Consider the following 25,218-nt stretch of genomic DNA (forward strand, 5'->3'; position numbering starts at 1 on the left):
GCTGCCTCCTTTTAAGATGTTCCATATCAGCTGTTGGTGCTGGTTGTTGTGGCGTGCTGACAAAGCTTTTCCACATTTCGGCCATGCTAACCCTGCCTTCTGAGGTGCTGGCGGTGCCCCAGCTGCATTGGCGACCTCTTCCTCATCCTCTGCCTTCGCCTTCTGCTTCCACTATGCCCCTGATGTCAGGTGGGAATGCCACCAGAAGCGCGTCTACCAGCGTGCGCTTGTACTCGCGTATCTTACGATCACACTCCAGTGAGGGAATTAAGGACGGTACGTTGTCCTTGTAACGGGGATCCAGCAGCGTGGCCACCCAGTAATCAGCACAAGTTAGAATGTGGGCAACTCGGCGGTCGTTGAGGAGACACTGCAGCATGTAATCGCTCATGTGTGCCAGGCTGCCCAGAGGCAACGGAAAACTGTCCTCTGTGGGAGGTGTATTGTCTGTGTCCTCTGTATCCCCCCATCCACGCACCAGTGATGGCCATGAGCTGGTCTGGGTGCCACCCTGCTGTGAACATGGTTCCTCCTCCTCCATCTCCTCCTCCTCATCCTCCACCTCCTCATCCTCCAGAACTGTGCCCAGGATGGATAATTGTGTACCTGGCATTTGTGGGTGCAGGAACCCACCCTCGGAGCCACTTGGGAATGACTGGCCGGAAACCCTACGAAATGATCCCTCTTCCTCCTCCTGTGCCACATCCTCTTCCATCATCGCCAGCAGCGTTTTTTTCAAGGAGGCATAGAAGTGGGATAGTAACGCTGAGAACGGCGTTATCGGCAATGGCCATGTTGGTGGAGTACTCGAAACAGCGCAACAAGGAACACAGAACTCACATGGAGGCCCAGTCTTTGGTGGTGAAATGGTGCTGTTCCGCCGAGCGACTCACCCGTGCGTGCTGCAGCTGAAACTCCACTATCGCCTGCTGCTGCTCGCACAGTCTGGCCAGCATGTGCAAGGTGGAGTTCCACCTTGTGGGCACGTCGCATATGAGGCGGTGAGCGGGAAGGTCAAAGTTACGCTGCAGCGCTGACAGGCGAGCAGCAGCAGGGTGAGAACGCCGAAAGCCAGGTGGTGGTGTTGCTGGAAGATCCTCTGCGAGTTGGCAGGTGGCACTGTCACTCCAGAGGTGGTTGAAGAGGCCGAGACTGCAGCAGAAGAGGAAGCAGGAGGAGCCAGAGACCTTTCTTGGTTTTTGAGGTGTCTACTCCACTGCAGCTTGTGCTTTTCACTTAAATGCCTGGTCATGCAGGTTGTGCTCAGGTTGAGAACGTTTATGCCTCGCTTCAGGCTCTGATTGCACAGCGTGCAAACCACTCGTGTCTTGTCGTCAGCACATTGTCTGAAGAACTGCCACGCCAGGGAACTCCTTGGAGCTGGCTTTGGTGTGTCCGGTCCCTTGCTGCGGTAGGCACTAGCAGGCGTACTGTCTAGAGGACGGCCGCTCCGCTTTTGCACCCTGCTCCCTCTTCTGATGTGCTGGTGGCTCTGTGCGACCACCGCCTCTTCCTCTGAACTACATAGGTCACTCGCATGAGCTTGATTCCATGTGGGGTTGAGGACCTCATCGTCCTCCACATCATCTTCCACCCAGTCTTCACCCCTGCCCTCCTTGTCGGTCTGCACCCTTTCGAAAGCCCCAGCAGTTGGCACCTGTGTTTCGTCATCATCCGAGACGTGCTGCGATGGTCCTCCCATGTACTCATCTTGAAAGATGAGTGGTTGGGCATCAGTGCACTCAATCTCTTCCACTTCTGGGGTAGGGCTAGGTGGATGGCCCTGGGAAACCCTGCTAACAGAGTCATCAAAAAGCAGAAGAGACTGCTGCATGACTTGGGGCTCAGACTGCTTGGCTGATTTGCAAGGGGGTGAGGTGAAAGACTGATGGACATCGGCTGCAGGTGCCAACTGTGGTCTTTCAGCATGAGACTGGGTGGGAGACAATGTGAAGGAACTGGAGCCACTGTCAGCAACCCAATCTACTATCGCCTGTACTTGTTCAGGCCTCACCATTCGTAGAGCCGCATTAGGCCCGACCAAATACCGCTGCAGGTTCTGTCACCTATTCGCACCTGAGGAAGGGGTTTCACTTGTGCGTGTAGCTGGCACAGATCGACCATGTTCTCTCCCTGCAACAGGAGCTCCACCAGCAGCACCACAACCTGGGCCACGTCCCTTATTTGATGCTCTCCTCATATTTCTTGAATTTAGGATCTTGCCCTAAATGGGTGTTTAATTAATAGTAGAATAGAACGACAGTATGTACAGGGTGTATCTCACACGCACTGAACCAGACTAGGCCTCAATTAAATTTGTTTGCCCAAAATGGCTGTATTTCAAATTCCTAAATAGAAGCCCTGTATTTAAAGGGTGTATCTCACACGCCCTGACCAACACTAGGCCGCAATTAAAGATTTGTGCACAAAATGGCGGTATTTCAAATACCTGAATAGAACCCCTTTATTTAAAGGGTGTATTTCACAATGACATCTGCAGCAAAAGCTGCCAAATAAACTTTTTTTTGCCTAAACGGGTGTTAGTTTAATAACTGATTATGACAGCAGTATATAACCCTGGAATTTCAAACGTCTTGATGCTGCAAGGCCTGAAAAAGAGTGTTTTATTAATAGAAGAATATAAGCCCTGTATATACAGGGTGTATCTCGCACGCCCTGACCCACACTAGGCTATTAAAGAATTGTGCCCAAAATGGCTTTATTTCAAATAAATGAATAGAACCACACTATGTAAAGGCTTTATCTCACAATGACATATGCAGCAATGGCTGCAAAAAAAACTTTTTTTCCCCAAATTCATGTTTGTTTAATAACTAAATATGACAGCAGTATATAACCCTTGAATGTGCTGATGCTGCAAGGCCAGAAAAATTGTGGATTTTTGCAAAAAAGTGTGTTTTAAAAAAACCCATAAAATTGTGGCTGTATTTCTAGTTTAAATTGCACACTGACTAATACAGATGTTGTATATTGCCCAAAAAGTTTTTTTTTTTGGTAACAGAATATGAAAGCTGTATATATTAAACTTGAATTTAACACTTGCAGATCTGTAAAATAGTGGATTTTGGCCAAAAAAAGTGTGTTTTTAAAAACCCAGAAAATTATGGCTGTATTTCTAGCTTAAAGGGATTCTGTCACCTGCTTTTACCATTTTAAGCTGGCACCATCGCTATGTTGACTAAAGTACCTTATTTCCAGCAGTCTTCTTTTTACTTATTTTCGTTTTGTAGTTTTGATATAAAAGCGATTTTTATGTTATGCTAATTAGGGTCCAAGGTGACCAGAGGGGCGTTTTTTTCACTCTCCGGAGCCCAGTGACGCCCCCCCACGTCATAGTCTACCTTATAGAAATGCCCCGTCCTTCTTCCTGTCTGCGGCCAGAAAACTCGCGCAGGCGCAGTACTGCCAGCGGCCTGCGCCTGCGCGATCATCAACCTCCTGAGGGCAACAGCCTCAAAAGTCTCACTGGGCATGCGCCGAGCCCAGTGATGTGACCTGAGCGCTGTTGCCCTCAGGACGTTGATGATCGCGCAGGCCGCAGGCGGTACTGCGCCTGCGCGAGTTTTCTGGCCGCAGACAGGAAGAAGGATGGGGCATTTCTATAAGGTAGACTATGACGTGGGGAGGGGGCGGAACCATTTGCCGGGGCTGTGGGAGGTTATTTGATGATCAGGAGGCGTTCTTGGGGACTGCAGGGGGCGTCACTGGGCTCCAGAGAGTGAAAAAAACGCCCCTCTGGGCACCTTGGACCCTATTTAGCATAACATAAAAATCGCTTTTATATCAAAACTACAAAACGAAAATAAGTAAAAAGAAGACTGCTGGAAATAAGGTACTTTAGTCAACATAGCGATGGTGCCAGCTTAAAATGGTAAAAGCAGGTGACAGAATCCCTTTAAATTGCACACTCACTAACCCAGATGTTGTATATTGCCAAAAAAGTGTTTTTTGGTAACAGAATATGAAAGTTGTATATATTAAACTTGAATTTAACACTTGCAGATCTGTAAAATTGTGGATTTTGGCAAAAAAGTGTGTTTTTAAAAACCCAGAAAATTATGGCTGTATTTCTAGCTTAAATTGCACACTCACTAATCCAGATGTTGTATATTGCCAAAAAAGTGTTTTTTGGTAACAGAATATGAAAGCTGTATATATTAAACTTGAATTTAACACTTGCAGATCTGTAAAAAAGTGGATTTTGGCAAAAAAGTGTTTTTAAAAACCCAGAAAATTATGGCTGTATTTCTACAGGGAGTGCAGAATTATTAGGCAAGTTGTATTTTTGAGGATTAATTTTATTATTGAACAACAACCATGTTCTCAATGAACCCAAAAAAACTCAAAGATTAATATCAAAGCTGAATATTTTTGGAAGTAGTTTTTAGTTTGTTTTTAGTTTTAGCTATTTTAGGGGGATATCTGTGTGTGTAGGTGACTATTACTGTGCATAATTATTAGGCAACTTAACAAAAACCAAATATATACCCATTTCAATTATTTATTTTTACCAGTGAAACCAATATAACATCTCAACATTCACAAATATACATTTCTGACATTCAAAAACAAAACAAAAACAAATCAGTGACCAATATAGCCACCTTTCTTTGCAAGGACACTCAAAAGCCTGCCATCCATGGATTCTGTCAGTGTTTTGATCTGTTCACCATCAACATTGCGTGCAGCAGCAACCACAGCCTCCCAGACACTGTTCAGAGAGGTGTACTGTTTTCCCTCCTTGTAAATCTCACATTTGATGATGGACCACAGGTTCTCAATGGGGTTCAGATCAGGTGAACAAGGAGGCCATGTCATTAGATTTTCTTCTTTTATACCCTTTCTTGCCAGCCACGCTGTGGAGTACTTGGACGCGTGTGATGGAGCATTGTCCTGCATGAAAATCATGTTTTTCTTGAAGGATGCAGACTTCTTCCTGTACCACTGCTTGAAGAAGGTGTCTTCCAGAAACTGGCAGTAGGACTGGGAGTTGAGCTTGACTCCATCCTCAACCCGAAAAGGCCCCACAAGCTCATCTTTGATGATACCAGCCCAAACCAGTACTCCACCTCCACCTTGCTTGCGTCTGAGTCGGACTGGAGCTCTCTGCCCTTTACCAATCCAGCCACGGGCCCATCCATCTGGCCCATCAAGACTCACTCTCATTTCATCAGTCCATAAAACCTTAGAAAAATCAGTCTTGAGATATTTCTTGGCCCAGTCTTGACGTTTCAGCTTGTGTGTCTTGTTCAGTGGTGGTCGTCTTTCAGCCTTTCTTACCTTGGCCATGTCTCTGAGTATTGCACACCTTGTGCTTTTGGGCACTCCAGTGATGTTGCAGCTCTGAAATATGGCCAAACTGGTGGCAAGTGGCATCTTGGCAGCTGCACGCTTGACTTTTCTCAGTTCATGGGCAGTTATTTTGCGCCTTGGTTTTTCCACACGCTTCTTGCGACCCTGTTGACTATTTTGAATGAAACGCTTGATTGTTCGATGATCACGCTTCAGAAGCTTTGCAATTTTAAGAGTGCTGCATCCCTCTGCAAGATATCTCACTATTTTTGACTTTTCTGAGCCTGTCAAGTCCTTCTTTTGACCCATTTTGCCAAAGGAAAGGAAGTTGCCTAATATCTATGCACACCTAATATAGGGTGTTGATGTCATTAGACCACACCCCTTCTCATTACAGAGATGCACATCACCTAATATGCTTAATTGGTAGTAGGCTTTCGAGCCTATACAGCTTGGAGTAAGACAACATGCATAAAGAGGATGATGTGGTCAAAATACTAATTTGCCTAATAATTCTGCACTCCCTGTAGATTAAATTGCACACTGACTAATCCTGCAAATGAACCAGATGTTGTAAATTGCAAAAAAATTGTGTTTTGTTTACAAACAGATTATTAGTGCTGTTTTTAAAGCTTGGATTTCAATGTCCCAAAAGCTCAGATGCAGTGCTGGTGCACTGAGCTTGCATAGTATGGCTGCCGCAGCCGCCGCCCACCTAACTGACTTGTAAAAGTTTTTTTTTTTTGGTCACTGGGCTCAGGGCAGGATAAAAAAAATTATGCCCTGCACCCACACAACTAAATGTATGTAGATCGCTGAGTTAGATTCACATTTTGAACAAAGATTCTCTCCTATTCTCTCCCTGAAATCACCAGCAGCATCCTCTCCCTACACTAAGCACAGCAGAGTGACGTGCAGCGCTACGTGACTCCAGCTTATATACAGGCTGGGTCACATGCACACTGGCCAATCACAGCCATGCCATTAGTAGGCATGGCTGTGATGGCTTCTAAGGTCAGTCAGTTAAACGCTTGTTGATTGGCTGCTATGCAGCTTTTCAAAAAGCGCCAAGAAACCGCCGAACACCGAACCCGAACTTTTACTGAAATGTTCGGGTTCAGGTCCAGGGTCCAAAAATCCTAAAGTTCGGTACGAACCCACACGGGTTCGGGTTCGCTCAACCCTACATATATACATTTACAGAAAAACTGACTATTCTAGATAATAATAATTCAAGGTGATAGTAATTCACGACAGTTAAAATAAAAGGGATAATGGATGAAAAGTATACTTAGGTTCCTCTGTTTCAGTCCTTGAGCCCGTTGTGCAATCCGATTGGTGGGCCCTGAGCACTGACATTCAGAATGCGATACAAATCCAGGTGTTAAGGCAAGGCAGGGTTGCCATACAATGCCCTGACAGCATCTTATAACAGTTCTAAAACAGGAGGTGCCAGAAATTCTGCCCACCAATAGTACGAACGTGTGGGCAGGATCGAGAAGGTGTCAGCAAGGTTTATGACCCAGCTAAGGTCAGCCCAGAATGTCCTTATTCTGGCTGAGCCCACAGTTCAGTGGAACCACTAAATACAGCTATGACATTTAGGTATTAATGACCCTTATGATTTTACAAGTCTAACAAGACCAAACTTGACTCTGCTGGGGCTTCTGGTTCTCCAGGACTGCTTAAAGCTGGCTTTTCAGCCTTCCAAGGGCACAAGAACATACTGTTTGATATCTCCATGATCGCACTGGTCCACGGAGGTTGAATCCGGCCTTAGCCAGTGCAGAATATGCCTACGACCAGAGATATGAAAAATGACTACCTTTGAGTCCCTCAACGGTTCAATAGGTTGCTTTCCCAGCTCTCTGGTTCCCTGCGGTGATTGTAGTCAAAATGTCTGGCTAATGTTATCCCAGGATCCAGTATTTTACGATGAGCCTTGGCAGGGGTGCTTTTGAAGCTCCCATCCTTATCTTTATGACGGGAAAGTGTCATTTTAAATTACTAGGACACAGCTCCAAGCAAGGCAATATTTCTCTTTTAAAGCAGAATAAAGGGGGCCTCTAGGCCTGTGAGTGTGTGTATTTAAAAAGGGGACTCTACTTGGGGTACCCTCGTCACAGTCCCTAGGTAAGTGTTGGGCTTACCGCGACTTATGCGTTGACAGCACAGACTGCAGATGGCAACACTATTGTCAGCAGCTGACACGTTAAAAAAGGCCCACACTGCGGAGCCATGTGCCGGCGTCCTGGGAGCGCAAGATGTGACCGTTCATGGTGGATGTCTCGCTCCAGATACATTTGCAGTCTGCTTTTTGCCTCTTGTGCACTGCAAGTTCTGCCTGCTTCTCCTCCTTCTCCTCCCTATCTGCTGCGTTGTATCTCCCTCTGAACTCCCCTCCTCTTCCTCTCTTGTGGGCACCCATGTGATGTCCATCGGCACGTCATCATCGTCACCTTCACCACCCCTGACATTAGAGATGTCGGAGTAGGCAGCAACAGCGAGGACCACCCTCCTTATGCTGATCTACAGGGTGGGCCATTTATATGGATACACCTTAATAAAATGGGAATGGTTGGTGATATTAACTTCCTGTTTGTGGCACATTAGTATATGTGAGGGGGGAAACTTTTCAAGATGGGTGGTGACCATGGCGGCCATTTTAAAGTTGGCCATTTTGAATCCAACTTTTGTTTTTTCAATAGGAAGAGGGTCATGTGACATCATACTTATTGGGAATTTCACAAGAAAAACAATGGTGTGCTTGGTTTTAACGTAACTTTATTCTTTCATGAGTTATTTACAAGTTTCTGACCACTAATAAAATGTGTTCAATGTGCTGCCCATTGTGTTGGATTGTCAATGCAACCCTCTTCTCCCACTCTCCACACACTGATAGCAACCCTGCAGGAGAAATGCTAGCACAGGCTTCCAGTATCCGTAGTTTCAGGTGCTGCACATCTCGTATCTTCACAGCATAGACAATTGCCTTCAGATGACCCCAAAGATAAAAGTCTAAGGGGGTCAGATCGGGAGACCTTGGGGGCCATTCAACTGGCCCACGATGACCAATCGACTTCCCAGGAAACTGTTCATCTAGGAATGCTCGGACCTGACACCCATAATGTGGTGGTGCACCATCTTGCTGGAAAAACTCAGGGAACGTGCCAGCTTCAGTGCATAAAGAGGGAAACACATCATCATGTAGCAATTTCGCATATCCAGTGGCCTTGAGGTTTCCATTGATGAAGAATGGCCCCACTATCTTTGTACCCCATATACCATCAATTTTTTGGTTCTAACAGTCTTGGAGGGATCTATCCAATGTGGGTTAGTGTCAGACCAATAGCGGTGGTTTTGTTTGTTAACTTCACCATTCACATAAAAGTTTGCCTCATCACTGAACAAAATCTTCTGCGTAAGCTGAGGGTCCTTTTCCAATTTTTGTTTTGCCCATTCTGCAAATTCAGTGCGCCGATCTGGGTCATCTTCGTTGAGATGCTGCAGTAGCTGGAGTTTGTAAGGGTGCCATTTGTGAGTAGCTAATATCCGCCGAAGGGATGTTCGACTAATGCCACTCTCCAGTGACATGCGGCGAGTGCTACGCTGTGGGCTCTTGCTGAATGAAGCTAGGACAGCCACTGATATTTCTTCATTAGAGACTCATGCGTCCACATTTTGGCAAATCCTACACTGAATCAGTTTCACGAAACTTAGCAAGCAGTTTGCTAACTGTAGCATGGGAGATGGGTGGTCTCGTAGGGTGTCTTGCATTGAAATCTGCTGCAATGACCCGGTTACTGCGTTCACCAGACATCAACACAATTTCTATCCGCTCCTCACGTGTTAACCTCGGCGACATGTCAATGGCTGTAAACAAAGAGAAACTTGTAAATAACTCATGAAAGAATAAAGTTACATTAAAACCAAGCACACCATTGTTTTTCTTGGGAAATTCCCAATAAGTTTGATGTGTCACATGACCCTCTTCCTATTGAAAAAACCAAAGTTGGATTCAAAATGGCCAACTTCAAAATGTCCGCCATGGTCACCACCCATCTTGAAAAGTTTCCCCCCTCACATATACTAATGTGCCACAAACAGGAAGTTAATATCACCAACCATTACCATTTTATTAAGGTGTATCCATATAAATGGCCCACCCTGTAGGTAATGTCGTCAGACTGCTGGGTGGCGGCCGTTGCTACCTCCTCTTCCTCATCTGTAACATCTGGGAGTATGTCACTAAACTCTGTCGCCCTGCTGCAACATGTTAGGTGTATGTATATTGTCATCTTGTGTAATCTAACATTGAATTTGTCATTATATGTATTTTCTAGGCCTGTTTTATATATTAAGCTGTAATTTCCATGTACACCAGCAGGTGGCAGCAGTATGTAACAGGATCTTAGCCAGTTTAGTATATCTAGACTGGAATAGTTTATTCCAGGCTAGCTCCCCCCTCTTTGAGGAGGTGTGGAATGTTCCCACATCCTGCCTCATAGGGAGGAAAGGAAGTTCTAGTTAGTGTACCAGCCCCCCTGCTAGGGGAAGGCTGTGTTGGTAGTAGCTCCCAGTTACAGGGATCCCAACCCTGGAGCCAGCCTCGGCTGAGGCCAAAGATCTCTTCCCAGTCTGAGCCTTCAGCCTCAGTGCTGGTAGAAAGCAAGCAGCCACCTCCAGATCTACAGATCTCCAGGACGAAATATACCCTGCGAGCAGAACTGTGAGTGTTTATCCAGAGACCAGGAGAAGCCAAATTCCTCCTCAGCTAGTCAGGCCCATACCAAGCAGAAGACAGACAGAGCAGAAGATAGATACCTGGCATATTCACTAGGCATATGATAAGAAGCAGAATATATATTTTGATTCCTGCCACATATTGCCAATACCTGCTGGGACCCAAGACTATGCTGTACTCGTATGGATTTATGCTGCATTAAGTAAAGACAAGTTGAACTTTATTTCAAGTCTGGATTCCCTTCATTACTCAATTACTCCTGATAACAACACTCATTTTATTGCATGTGAGCCAGGATCCAGGAGTCCAGCCGTACCAAGGTAGGAGACACAGTTGACACTACATAGAGACATTATCCCCACTCTGGCATTCCTCACTTGGTACGTGAGTTATTACATCTTAAAGGGCCCTGTTACAGTACCTGCGCAAGCTGCAATTGGCGTCACGAACTAAAAACTATTAACATTGTGCCAGTGTGCATCTGTCACAATCCGGCTTACTGCACCTCCGATGCCAAGAATGGCTGTGCTTTGGTAAGGTCTGGGAATGGATGGGAAAATAATTCCTCTGACTCAAGTGGAGGGGCTATGGTGGTGGTGATGGTGGTGTCTTTGGGGGTGCACAAGGCAGAGAGTGAGGAGGGTGCAGATACAGAGGATAAGGAGGGTGCAGAAGTGGAAGGCTGAGTGAGCCACTCAACCAACTCTTGTGCGTCCTTTGACGTAATCGCACGCACCTTCTCCAACTTCCCACTTAGGCTTCAGCCTGGTGCACCTGCCTGACCCCTATCACCCCTGCGGAACGGCCTGCCTTTTCCTCTGCCTGTCATTTTCAAAATGACCCTGTGCCAAAGTCCCTAGAGAAGAGCAGAATTTGTGGAAGCAGGTATATTGCAGGCCTTAATCAGTATTTGGTGGAATCTGGTATATCGCACCCCTCAATCAGTATTTTGTGGAAGCAGGTATATAGAACCCCTTAATCAGTATTTTGTAGAAGCAGGTATATAGCAACCCTCAATCAGTATTTTGTGGAAGCCGGTGTATCGCAGGCCTCAATCAGTATTTTGTGGAAGCAGGTATATCAGACCCCTTAATCAGTATTTTTTGGAAGCAGGTATATTGCACCCCTCAATTTGTTTGGGGCAACAGGTATATCACACCAGTTGCAATTAGTTATTCCAATAGCATTTGTCCCTCTATATAGCTGCGGTATCGCAGCAGAACAGCAGACAACTGCTGCACAATACAAATGCACTATAATATACTTTCTATGTTAGAAAGTATATTATACAGTTGTGTTTAAAATTATTCAACCCCCAATGCTGTAAAGGGTTTTAGGGAATTAGTGTACATTTGTAATTGTGTTCAGAATGAAATCTTACAAGGACTTTTTAAAGAACCAAATGCAACTAAAATGACATCAATATTTTTATAATACAGTATTAAATGTTTTTTTTGTGATTTCTTCATTGACACAATTATTCAACCCCTTAAAGACTACCACTCTTAAGAACAGAGGTTCATTCAAGTGTTTTCGATCAGGTATTGAAAACACCTGTGGATGTCAAGGAGCAGCAATCAAGCATAATAAGCACCAATTAGGCAGATTTAAAAGGACTGTGATACTCAGCTCCTTCTAGACATTTACTGGTGTGTTTACAAACATGGTGAAGTCAAGAGAATGGTCCAGGAAGACAAGAGAAGAGGTGATTTCTCTTCACAGGAAGGGCAATGGCTATAAGAAGATTGCAAAGATGTTAAACATACCAAGAGACACCATAGGAAGCATCATTCGCAAATTCAAGGCAAAGGGCACTGTTGAAACGCTACCTGGTCGTGGCAGAAAGAAGATTCTGACTTCGACTGCTGTGCGCTACCTGAAGCGCAAAGTGGAGAAAAGTCCCCGTGTGACTGCTGAGGAACTGAAAAAAGATTTGTCAGATGTGGGTACTGAAGTTTCAGCTCAGACAATAAGGCGCACACTGCGTATTGAAGGCCTCCATGCCAGAACTCCCAGGCGCACCCCCTTGCTGTGTCCAAACAATAAGAAGAGTCGACTGCAGTATGCCAAAAGTCATGTGGACAAACCACAAAAGTTTTGGAATAGTGTTCTGTGGACTGATGAAACAAAATTAGAACTGTTTGGGCCCATGGATCAACGCTATGTTTGGAGGAGGAAGAACAAGGCCTATGAAGAAAAGAACACCTTGCCTACTGTGAAGCATGGTGGGGGGTCAATCATGCTTTGGGGCTGTTTTGCTTCTACAGGTACAGGGAAGCTTCAGCGTGTGCAAGGTACCATGAATTCTCTTCAGTACCAGGAGATATTGGATGAAAATGTGATGCAGTCCGTCACAAACCTGAGGCTTGGGAGACGTTGGACCTTTCAACAGGACAATGATCCCAAGCATACATCCAAGTCCACTAGAGCATGGTTGCAGATTAAAGGCTGGAACATTTTGAAGTGGCCATCACAGTCACCAGACTTAAATCCGATTGAGAACCTCTGGTGGGACTTAAATAAAGCAGTTGCAGCGCGCAAGCCTAAGAATGTGACTGAACTGGAGGCTTTTGCCCATGAAGAATGGGCTAAGATACCCGTAGATCGCTGCAAGACACTTGTGTCAAGCTATGCTTCACGTTTAAAAGCTGTTATAACTGGAAAAGGATGTTGTACTAAGTACTAAGATTGAATGTCACTTGGGGGTTGAATAAAACTGATAATGATGTGAGCACAGAAAAGACATTTGTGGTTATTTCATTATAAATGTTATGTTATATTTGTCTGACTTACAAGTGCCTCTTTGATTTAATTGTAAACAAGATGACTGAAATGATCAAAAACAATGTCAAACTGGCCAAAACACTCAATTTCAGTGGGGGTTGAATAATTTTGAAGACAACTCTTAGTATCACACCCCTCAGTATATCACACCTATCGATAGCACACCTATACCAGTCCTTAAAAGGACTTTTGTGGCCCTATTAGCTAGCGTTTGGTGTCCCTAACAGTCTGTCCTGCTCCACAAAGCAACCTCTCCCCACACTGGCAAAACACAGAATGTAAAATGGCTGCCAGATCGGGTTCTGTTATAGGGTGGGGGTGTGTCCATGTGCTGAAATATCTCAATTGGCTGTCCTGTCCCACCTGATGGATGTGTCTTGGGTCAAAGTTCGGTGCAATGCAAAAGAATATGGCGCATGCGAACATCGCCATATGATCGCATGTTCGGCAAATCGCGAACCACAAGGCCATCTCTAGTCATCAGTATCTCATCTATGGGGATACAACTCCTGGGTCACCCGCCGATCAGCTGTCTGAGAAGGTACTGACGCTCCTGTGAGCACCGCGGCCTTCTCACAGCTTACCAAGCACAATGCCGTACATTGTATAGTGACTGTTGTTGGTATCGCGCTCAGCCCCTTTGAAGTGAAGGGGGATGCGCTTGGTGAGAACGGAGAAGAGCACGGGGCTCACATTTTACATTTCACTAACTTTGTGCAATAAAACCCCTTTTTTTAAAAAAAATTAAAAAAAGAAGAAAATCTTTTTTGCATCGCTGCATTCCATTTTTTTATTTTTATTTCTATGAAGTTGTGTGACGGATTGATTTTTGCGGGACGACTTGTAGTTTTCATTGGTTTCATTTTGGGGTAAATAACACTTTTTAATTGCTTGTTATTAAGTTTTTTAGTGGCGACTAAGAATAAATTAGCCATTCTGGCATTTATTTATTTTTTCTTTACGGCATTTACTGTAGGGGTTAGTTTACATAATATTTTTGTAGTGCAGGTTGTTACAGACGTGGCGATACCAGACATACGGGGGAGATTTTATTTTTGAATTTTTTTTTATTGAAAAGTGGATTTTTTTTCATTGCCTTTTTTTAAATGTAATACTTTTTTTTACTGGTTTTTCAACCACTTAACAGTCCTACAATGGGACTATAAAAGGGAAACTTATCCCTGTAGTGCAATGTATTTTAATGTCAGTGATATACTGACATTGACCTGAGAGACGCAGTCTGCAAGGGTACACTCAAGGCAGGCTTGGGACCTACACCATCCCAGCCTGCCTGTACACATATCAGCATTGGGGTGCCAATGGGAGACAGAGGGAGTCTGCTCCCTCTGTCACTGCTTATAGGCGGCAGGCCCCATTGCGGTTAAACAGCCCAGATCGACACTGGTCCAGGCTGTTACAGCAGGAGTGCGGCTCTCATGTAAAAATGGGGGACCCATGCAGTGCTTAGACCGAGCTGCCATGAAAAGTCAAGGGTCTAGTCTAAGGCCCCTTAGTGACCGCAGAAAAAAAGGCGACTAAGCCATTAAGGGGTTAAAAAGTACATTTCTCCTGTGATTGCTCCAACTAAACCTCCTAGTCCAGTTGTAATTCAAGTCGATTTAGAGTACGATGTTGAAAAATTCACTAACTCTCGAAGAGTCCAGGATTCTCTTCAGTACCTATTCCATTGGAAGGTATGTGGTGCTGATGAAAGGACATGGGTCGCTGCTCAGGATGTTCGCGTTCCTTGTTTAAAGAGGAAGTTTCATCTTGATTTTCAATCGAAATCTGCTCCTTGGTCAGGTGGCCCCTACTAAGAGGTGGGGTAATGTAATAAACGTATCTGTCCGGACTCCAGTGGCACAATCCTCAGCATCGGCACAGCCGCACTGGGAGAGACGCGCTGATGAGTCACGCACCCTGGTGACGCGACAGCATCCTTAGTAACAGGATGCGAAGGTCTGTTTCTGCCTGCCGCAGGCATGTGCTGATTAGCTCAGCTGATCTATTACTGCGTACTAGTGTTTCTGACTAATGGAGCGCTGAGTCAATGGACCTATCAGGTTCTGATCCAGGCACTCATGCTCTATTTAAATCTTTCCTGGCCATACACCATTGCCAGTGATAGTCTTGTTTGTCTCACTTGCTAGGTTCCTTGTTCCCTGTTCCTGCATTTGCATACTGATTCCTCTGTGCTTCTGACCTTGGCTTGTCTTCTGACCACCCTCTGTCTCTTGTTTGGTATTGCATAGCATGTCTGGTTCTGACCCATTTCCATTCGACTCTGCTTTGGTGTTTGTCTGTTGGTGTTTGTCCAGTTGCAGTTCTCCCAAGTAGGGTTTATACTGCAAGTAGGTAGGAAAAGCAGGCTGGGTTATAGGTTAGGGCTTACTATACTTTTCTGTCCCTACCTACCAGCGTTATAAATTTCCTGCTGCTAAACCAATACTTAAAAGGTAACTGTCATGTTTTCATTAGTGATGAGCGGCAGGGGTCATATTCGAATTTGCGATATTTCACAAATATTTTGTAGAATATTCATCGAATATTCGCAAATTTCACTATTCGTTATGTTCTACTTTTTTTTTACTTGAAAAATCGATATTCGATATAGTGCTATATATTAGTTTTTTTGAATATTCAGCATTTTTTTCCATCTGAAGTCATGATTCCTCCCTGTTTAAGTTGCTTGACAAGCAACTTAAGCAGGGAGGAATCATAACTTCAGATGGAAAAAAATGACGAATATTCAAAAAAACTAATATATAGCACTATATTCTATAGTGCTATATATTTGTTTTTGACCCACGCCTGTATTGATCACGTAATAATCGCATATTACGCGATCATTACCTTGCTGATTTTTCGAGTAAAAAAAGAAAAATGACAAATATTTGAAAAACTAATATATAGCACTATATTCGAAATATTCGCGAATTCTCGAAGTTGCGATATTCGCAATAAATATTCGTAATTTTAATAATTGCGCTTAACACTAGTTTTCATCAAAAAATCTATTTTAGCATATGTTACTGCTACAGCAGCATTATGCATAAAGCAATCTTTAGTTTCTTCACATTTGTACCACTGTTCTTCTTGAGTTTTTCCCTTAGTTACGGCTGTTTAAACATTTACAATATGAGGACCTTCTCAAGATGGCTCCTCTGCCAGTTCTCTGAGGCCCAAACTGCTTTCCCTCACTTCCCATACACACTTGCTGTAGCCAGCAGCTCCCTGCCAGCCAATCAGATTGGATTACTGAGAGACACGCCTCCTCACTCTGAAGCCTAATGCAGGTGTGGAAGATCGCCCCTCTGTCTTCTGTTTATACTAAAAGAAAGACAGACAAGCCCTAGCAACGGTCTTTTAAGGGAGCAGTGGAAAGGGACAGAGGACATTAATGAAAGCTGTTATTATAGGGTAATTACAAATCTTTTGACAATCATTGACAGACTAACTCAGGTATACATGCCTAGCTCTAATAAACTAGCAAATAAAAAAAAATATGACAGTTACCCTTTAAGGTTTTTCTTCACATCTCCTATGCTTCTTTCCCAAACCTCTATATTTGCTTTGAAAACTCATTTAAATATAAATTAATCTGCTTTCTATTTGCCTGCAATTCCAGAAAAAAATATGTGACATTTAAAACCTCTTTAGTATAACACAGGAAGATTGCCCAGCATGCTTCCCAACCCTGGCATGATTTTGAATGTATATATGCCACAAGGAGACAAGTCAGTGAATGTGACCACATGCCAGTTATTAAAAGAAAGAGCATGGCAGATGCTTGATAAATACGATTCACCATAGCATAATAGCGACATCCTGGTCCTGTGATCAGAAAATGCAAATAAACTGAGCAGATTACTGCTCTGCTTCTTGGGACAAATTGTTTACAGACAACCAGGTTTCAGAAAGATTGAGCAATTGATAAGAATAAATCATCAAGTTACATAAGAAGATGCAATTATTGCAATGAAACTGGGCAGGGAAATTGTTATTTTCATCATTGTTTTTATGTATTTTTCTTTTCAGTTTTCACCTGACACCACAAGCTCAATTTGGAGAGTGGAGGGATTTAGAAGGAAGCAGTTGCAGAACGCGAAAGAGAGACAGGTTGCTGCTGGCTCTAGTAAGCTTAGTATTTGACATCCAGGGCCAGCTTTAGACAAAATGTGACCCCTGGCAAAATCAAAAGTGGGGCCCCAAATCTTGTAATAATGTACTAATGTCTTTAAAGATGGGCACCATAGCAAACTGGCGCCTGCTGTTTTATACAGCAGGCACCCGTGGCCAATGTCTGCGATCTGCAGTAATGCTGACTGTGGTCATTTAATCACTCAGATGCCATGGTCAAATGTCATCATGGCATCTGAGAATGTTAAAAACCGGGAGCGTACGCTTCCTGTTCAAGCTCGCTTTCCCACGGCAGAGATCAGGGAAAGCACCCTGTTCTAATAATGAGCCGTAGCCTATACTAGGCTTCCCGGCCCATTATTTGTATATCCCAGTTCAAGCCACTAGGTGGCAGCACTGATGAACTGTGATATTGTAAATTCTATACAGGATAATGGAGCAATATCCATTAATCTGTATAAATTGCAATCTGATGATTGCAAGTTGGGGTCCACTTGGGAACCTAACAAAAAGTAAAAAAAATAAAAAAGTTTTGAACAAATAAGAAATATATAAAAATTTTAATCACCCTATTTTCTTCAAAATCAAAATAAATAAAATAAAACCTCATAGGCAAAAATGCCCGTACTATTAAAATAGAAAAAAGCTAGAGCATATGGTGAATGGCATAACAGAAAAAAATAACAATAGACGATTTTTCATCACTTTATCTCCCAAGAAAATTACATAAAAAGTGATCAAAAACTTATGCACACCCCAAAATGATTTTTCCAAAAACTATAAATTGTCCTTCAAAAAATGAGCCCCCACACATATCCATAGACATAAACATAAAAAAAGTTATGGGGATCAGAATATAGCCTTGAAAAGAAAAGAATATTATTTTTCGAAGATTATAATTTTTTTTCATTATTAAAACAAAAGAAAAACTATACATTTGTGGTGTCTCGGGATTCGTACTAACCTGGAGAATGAAGAGCCCAAGTCCGTTTTACCACATAGGGAATGCTATTAAAAAAATGTGTGAAACTGTGGTGGAATTGCGTTTTTTTTTTCCAATTCCTCTCCATTTGGAATTTTTTTCCCGCTTCCAAATACATTCTATGTAAAAAAAAATATATATATGTATTAAATGGTGTAATTAGAAAGTACAACTAAAAAAAAAAAAAAAAAAAAAAAAAAAAGTTATGGCTTTGGAAAAGCAGGGAGCGAAAAATGAAAATGCAAAAAGCTGAAAATTGTCACGTCAGGAAAGGGTTAAAGAGCATGTGACCAATGATGTCACAAACCTTCTTTTAACAAATCCTTTCTAGCTTCTACCCTAGCTCAGTAGTATGGTAAGAAGGAGGAGGCAGCACTAGGTTTGCATTTCTCACAGAACGTCCTGATGCTAGCGTCCTGACGTTGTGAGTAATGTTGATCGAGCACCAAAGTGCCCGGGTGCTTCGGTAGAACACTTCGGGATGCTCGGGTGCTCTACGGAGCACTCGAGCACAATGGAAGTCAATGGGAAAACCGGAGCATTAAACCAGGCACCCCCTGCTCTGAAGAGGGGAGTGAGTCTGGTTCACATGAAAAGGTCAGAAATTGATGGAAACGCCACTGAAATGGTTCGGGAACAGCATGGGGAGGATGTCTGGATGCATCTTGGACTCCCAAGTCTCTGTTGGGAACGATGTTGTCCGAGTCGTACGCCAATTTTACAGACTGAAAATAATACGCACAAAACCGAAGATAAAATCGATTTTAGAGGAAAAATTGTTAGGAAACATTCTTTCCAGTATATTTACTTGTATATAAAGTGCAAGTGCTGTCAAAAATTACAAGGAAGAGGCACTCCGATACAACCTGTATATCACATAAAGGAGGGCCTCATTCACATTGTGGTACAATTGTTCAGGTAGTGGGACTCCTACACTCATAAAGCCTATGCACTAAGTGAAAGGGCTGCCAAAAATTACAAGGAACCCACACTCCAATGCACCCTTTATTAAACATAAAGGAGGGCATCATACACACCCTTGAAATATTATGGGTGATGGACAGCTGGTGACCCTCTAAAACATTATGAGCAAGGGCCTGCTGGTGACCCTCTAAAACATTAGGGGCGAGGGCCTGCTGGTGACCCTCTAAAACATTAGGGGTGAGGTCCTGCTACTGATCTGACCATCTAAAAAATTAGGGGAGAGGGTCTGCTGCTGAGCTGACCATCTAAGACATTAGGGGTGAGGGCCTGCTGCTAAGCTGACCATGGAAAAAATTACGGGCGAGGGCCTGCTGCTGAGCTGACCATCGAAAAAATTATGGTTGAGGGTCTGCTGCTGAGCTGACAATCTAAAACATTAGGGGCGATTGCCTGCTGCTGATCTGACCATGGAAAAAATTATGGGCGAGGGCCTGCTGCTAAGCTGACCATCAAAAAAATGATGGTTGAGGGCCTGCTGAGCTGACCCTCTAAAACATTAGGAGCGAGGGCTGCATGTTGAAATGATGGAGGAGGAGGAGGACGAGAAAAGGAAGATTGAACCATATACCCTTTTTTGTGGTGGAAGGGGTGCATGGGAATACAGTGCATTTAATACACCATAAAAGCCACATTTAAAGTGCCTTTATGTTCAGCCTCTTTCCTCTGGTGGAGTAGAGAAGTCAGGGGCAATCCAGGCCTGGTTCATTTTGATAAGAGTCAACCGGTCAGCATTTTCAGTTGACAGGCGGATGCGCTTATCAGTTATTATGCCCCCAGCAGCACTAAATACCCTCTCTGACAAAACGCTGGTGGCAGGGCAGGCCAGCATCATAGACTCGAGATGAAGCAAGTCTTGCGATATTTTCAGCAAGATCGCAAATACCTCTGCGGAGCCCATACATTCCACAGTAGTACGCAGACTATATTGTTAATGAAGTTTTCAATCTAATCAGGTTAGGATACAGCAGTCCAAACCTGATTTGATCAACACTACTGACCACTACATAGATAAATCTCCTGCTTCCTATTACAAAGCTGTCTGTAGCAGCTACCGCTAGGGGGGGCGCTCAGTGCACCGGAATTTGTGCAGTTACAATTGACTGAAATAAAAGCTGCAATAATCTGTTTTTCACTGAGCTCCCCCTAGTGGCAGCTGCATGAACATGCAGTGTTTTTACATAAGGAAGAGAATATGGAGTTCAGTGCTGGGCCCCCCTCCCCCTGGGCTCTGGTGCAGTCTTGTGGACTGCCTCCATTGAAGGCATGCCATTGCTTAAAGGTTTCCAGGTATCCAGGTTTCTTTCAATACATGCAAACACTTTAACACTTTACTTCAATATTTCTGTAATTTTTTACAGCTCAATAGTAGATGCAACATATCTGCCTTATCCTGCTCACATCTCGTACACCTGGAGTTATTTCTGAGGCCAATATTCTAACATTATGCCAGAATAATTTACCAATATCTACCTCCCATTTATATCTACATATAAATCTAATTTCACCTATGATCTCCCCCTTTATATAGAAACAGCCTTCTTTTTGCTCCCAGTGTGCATAAGAAAATCTATGCCCTGGTAAGAAGAAATCAGAAATGTATCCTTATGATCTTTTCTATTATAAGCCTGATAATATCTATATCTATGTTTCTCCTAAATCATATAAAGTGTTAAGGTTCCTAAAAGACATCAATTTCTCATAAAAAATAAGTGTTTAATCAAAGTAATACCTTTTCTACATCAAGCCCAATAATTCTTTTAAAATACTATTTCCCCACAGAGGAGTAAAACTCATAATAAATCCCTTTATATCCAGACTGTTCTTTAAAGCTAGAGATTAGCTCACAAAAGGCAAAGTCTCGATATCCTTCTTCCATGAGTAATCCTGAGTAATAATTCAACATTTCTCTTCACCTATTACCCGACATTGTAAAATAGTTTTAGTCTGAAAGGGTATAGTATATATAAATCTGCATACATGTATTGCATCAATATCTAACAGAACAGCTAGATAAAGGTGTTATATAAAAATAACCTGCAAACGGCATAAAACAACAAATGACTCCTGCTGCTCTCTGTTTCTCTCTTTTGTCTTTACCGAGCTCTAGTACCACTGAAAGCGTGGGTGTCATTACTCTGTAATCTCACCACTATACAATGAAGACCTGCAAATAGAAGGGTGGCTTCATCCTGTAATCTCTTCGCTGCATCAAAGTCTAATTATGCTTTACGCTTCGTCACCTTGACATCTAAATCTGGTAGCTTTCCATTTTTTTCTTGAGGTAGAACATAGTGTTTAAGGCACCTAGAACCAGGAGGAGAAACCCGCCTACCATCCTTAGCTCCCATGAGGCCAGAGCCTCTCTAATAAATAGCTTAACTTACATATTCTAGGCAGCAGGGTTACCTTTTAAGCGATTTAGGCACTGTTGCTGCCTGTAGCAATGGTATTGCTTACAGCAATGGTACTGCTTGCAACTATGATGGTCCTCCTGTGTAGCAACAGCACATGATCCCAAAGACACAGGACATACTGGCTCCTTCCCCTCCAAGTCTGTGGAGATAAAACTGTTATGGGTATAAGCAAACACAATACAATACCTAGGCTATCTAAACTATCACAGAGCAAAATGACCATTTTATATTTCTGAGTCCTCAGAGGCAGTCCACAAGAGCAATGCAACAAGGGATAGCTAATTATCTAGCTAACAGTACTAATTCACCAAAGTCCATTCAAATAGTGCATCAAAAATCACATTGTTGGTCCAATAAAAAGAGTCTATACAATGGGCAAACGTGCTTGAACGTTGCCAAAACAGTAAAACTTATAGTGCAGACATATGTAAGGCTCCCAACCTGTGAATGTTCAAAGGCACATGTTTGCAAAAACACACAGGTGAGGCTCCCGCTACTGGATCCATGAGGAGTCATAGGTCACTGCAGTGTCATTTAATTGTTAGTGAGAACCCACAGGGCACGTAGAGTTCCCACTTAACCTGAGAAGGGGGAAAAAGGGATGGGTGATAACGTCCGCATCCTGGTGGTAGTTTTTAGCATATGGGTGGAGTCCTAACAATCTGTGCTCCTCTGGGTGAGAGATAAAACAAGGGCAATAAGCAAGCAGCCTTTCCCTTGGTAGGAAGCAGGACTAGCCCACTTTTGCCCAAAAGGGGGAGAATGGAATGGAATGGTACGTTCCATTCTATCTAAAAATCTGTCCCTGCCAGATACATTGCCACTTGCTGCTGAACCAGGCACAGTACATGAACATAACAGTTTCATACATAAATTACATAGCCATGTTATTAAGGGACAATATCAAAGGACCTAGAATTCTGTACACAGATGACATTTTTGTTAGCCGTTAGAGACAGTAGCAGGGTGTAGGAATAGTAGTACCCGCTCTGGGATAGTACAGAGGTGTTGGGAGCTGCAGTTACACGAGGGCACATACACACAGTGAACAGGCTCGAATAGCTCATACAGACATCAATAGAGAGGATCATTTGACCTGCTGACAAGCATGAGCAGCTCCCAGAGTTTCGTGGTCCACCACCCAGACATAGGTGGCACCTTCATTCCACAGCCCTGTCTTTGGTTGGACTATTTCCAGGCCCTTAGTAGAAAGAAATTTGATGTCAAGCCGCCCATCATGTGCCCTGCCATTGATAGCCAGCCACCATCATCTTAGTTTGCAGTGGTGTCATGAAGGAGAAACGTAGACTGATACAGATTGGAACTGTATCGTCTTTAGCAACGAATCCAGGTTCTGTTTGGGTCTGGTCGTGGTCAGGTTTCAGTGTGGAGGCCTCGTAGTGAGCGCTCCAATCCTGCTTTTGCCGTGAAGCGACAGATTGCCCCAACTGTTGGTGTGATGAGCTGGGGAGCAATTTCATGCAACCGTCGATCACCCCTAGTAGTGATACAAGAAACATTGACAGCTCAGTGATATATGCAGGACATCCTGTGGCCACATGTATTGCATCTCATGGCAGGGCTTCCAACTGGCTTTTTTCTGCATGATAATGCTCACCCACACACAGCAAGATTTTCCCAGGAATGCCTCTGCCAGATTACAACACGTCCTTGGCCTGCCTGCAGGGGCATTGCTAGGTTAAAACATTTGGGGCCTGGGCCCCTGATGTTTTCTCCCAGGTCCAGAATGTTCTGCCTGCCAGATAGATACAACTGTATTGCCATTCTGAGGATGGCAATACAATAGAATCTAATGCTCTGGAAGAGCTGAAGGACCTGTGATGACATCACAGGTCATGTGACCAGTAAAACAGGCAGTGCTTGAGAAGGACCTGCGATGAGGTCACCATCATCCAGTGACCAGTGCAGGAGAGGACGGCAGTGAAGAGGAGAAGTCCTGGGTGAAGAAGCTTTGGTGATGTCTGCTACATGAGGAGAGGTAAGTGAAGGGAGAGACAGAGCAATGCTGGGAGTTGTGGTTATTTAACTGGGACTGTATGTTAGGGCTGAAAGGGGGATGTTATTTACATGGAACTGTGTGTTGGAGGTGGCTGGGGAGGGGGTCATGTTATTTACATGGGACTGTATGTTGATGGTGGCTGTAGGAGGGAGTTATGTTATTTACATGGGACTGTAGGTTGGAGGGGCTGGGGGAGGGAGTGATTTTATTTATGTGGGACTGTATGTTGATGGCAGCTGTGGGAGGGAATGATGTTATTTACATGGGACTGAATGTTGGAGGGGGCAGGGGGATGTTATTTACATGGGACTGTATGTTGGCAGCTGTAGGAGGAGATTATGTTATTTACATGGGACTGTATGTTGGAGGGGGTTGGGGGAGGCATTGATGTTATTTACATGGGACTGTTTGTTGAAGGTGGCTGGTGGGGTGAATTATGTTATTTACATGGAATGAATGTTGAGGGGGTGATGATTGCATGTTGGAGGCAGCTGGTGAGGGGGTGATATTATTTACCTGGGACTGTATGTTGAAGACGGCTGAGGAGGAGGTGATGTTATAAACATGGGACTGCATTTTGAAGGGGGCTGTAGATAGAGAGGTATGTTATTTACATGAGACTGTATATTGGAGGGGGCTGGAGAGATGGTGTGATGTTATTTACCTGGGACTCTATGGCAGAGGAAGGGAAATAGTGTTATTTACATGGAGACTAATATCAAAAAAACAGATTCCGCGCAACAATACCCCACATTCCCTACAATACCATAAGCAGAGGTAAAAATTGCATTTACAGCATCAATGCAATTGTACATATATGTACCTGTTTGAACGTTACTGTCGCTTATCTGCGCGTGGCAATCCTCTTATATATGCTGGTATTTGTATGTTGCGGTGTGGATAAGAAGCCCTATATACTTTATAGAAAATGAGCTTGCCCCAGCTGGTGGCACTGCTCAATATTAAACATACTAACTCGTGCTCAACTCCGAGCGCTATCTGACGTCACAGAACTAGAGTACGGGTATCTATGAGTATCAAAAAAGCGCCAACACGTTTCGGATAATCATTATCCTTCATCAGGGATGTAGACTACTTCTCCTAGTCTTCCTTATATAGGGTACTCCTCCCCTCCCATTTTAGCCCTTGGTTCTCTGTCATGTGCTTCTCCTTCATTTAAACGCAAATAATTAAATCTCAGAGTTTAACCCTATTGGTGCTAATGTATTCATATTAAAAATCCAACATGTATCCACTTTAGACATTTTTTTAAATAAAATCCCCTCCTCTTTTATCTCCCTTAACTATTTCCATTCCACTAAATTGAGTTTCCTCACTTAGACCCCCATGTTTTTCCTTATAATGACGGAATAAGGGATGGCCATCATATTTTTTATGAATATTCTAGATATGTTCCCCAATTCTCTTCTTTAATGGCATTTTTGTGAGTCCTAAATATATATTATTACATGAGTGAATAAATGACACCTCGGCTATTACGTGTAATGTAATCTCTAATGTCATATACACAAATGAACCATCTGTATTTTTTAATTGTGTATTTTTTCCAGATTTCTTTGTAATTTTAAACTTTTTACATACCATACATATTCCACATGGAAAAAAAAAAATTTCAATGGTTGCTTTATTTTTTAATTATTCACCTGTATACTGAGAAGAAAAAGAAGAGAAAAATGTGGTACAAAAAAGAGCATCAAATACAATGATGAAAGGTGAAAAGAGTAATAGAAGGAGATGGAGGGTGAAGAGGTCAATGAACAAAGAGATAAGGAGAATAAGAAGAAGGTAGTGGTAAGAAAAACTGTAAAACAGGAAC

The sequence above is a fragment of the Bufo bufo genome, chromosome 2 (assembly GCF_905171765.1).
Source record: "Bufo bufo chromosome 2, aBufBuf1.1, whole genome shotgun sequence".
Lineage (NCBI taxonomy): Eukaryota > Metazoa > Chordata > Amphibia > Anura > Bufonidae > Bufo > Bufo bufo.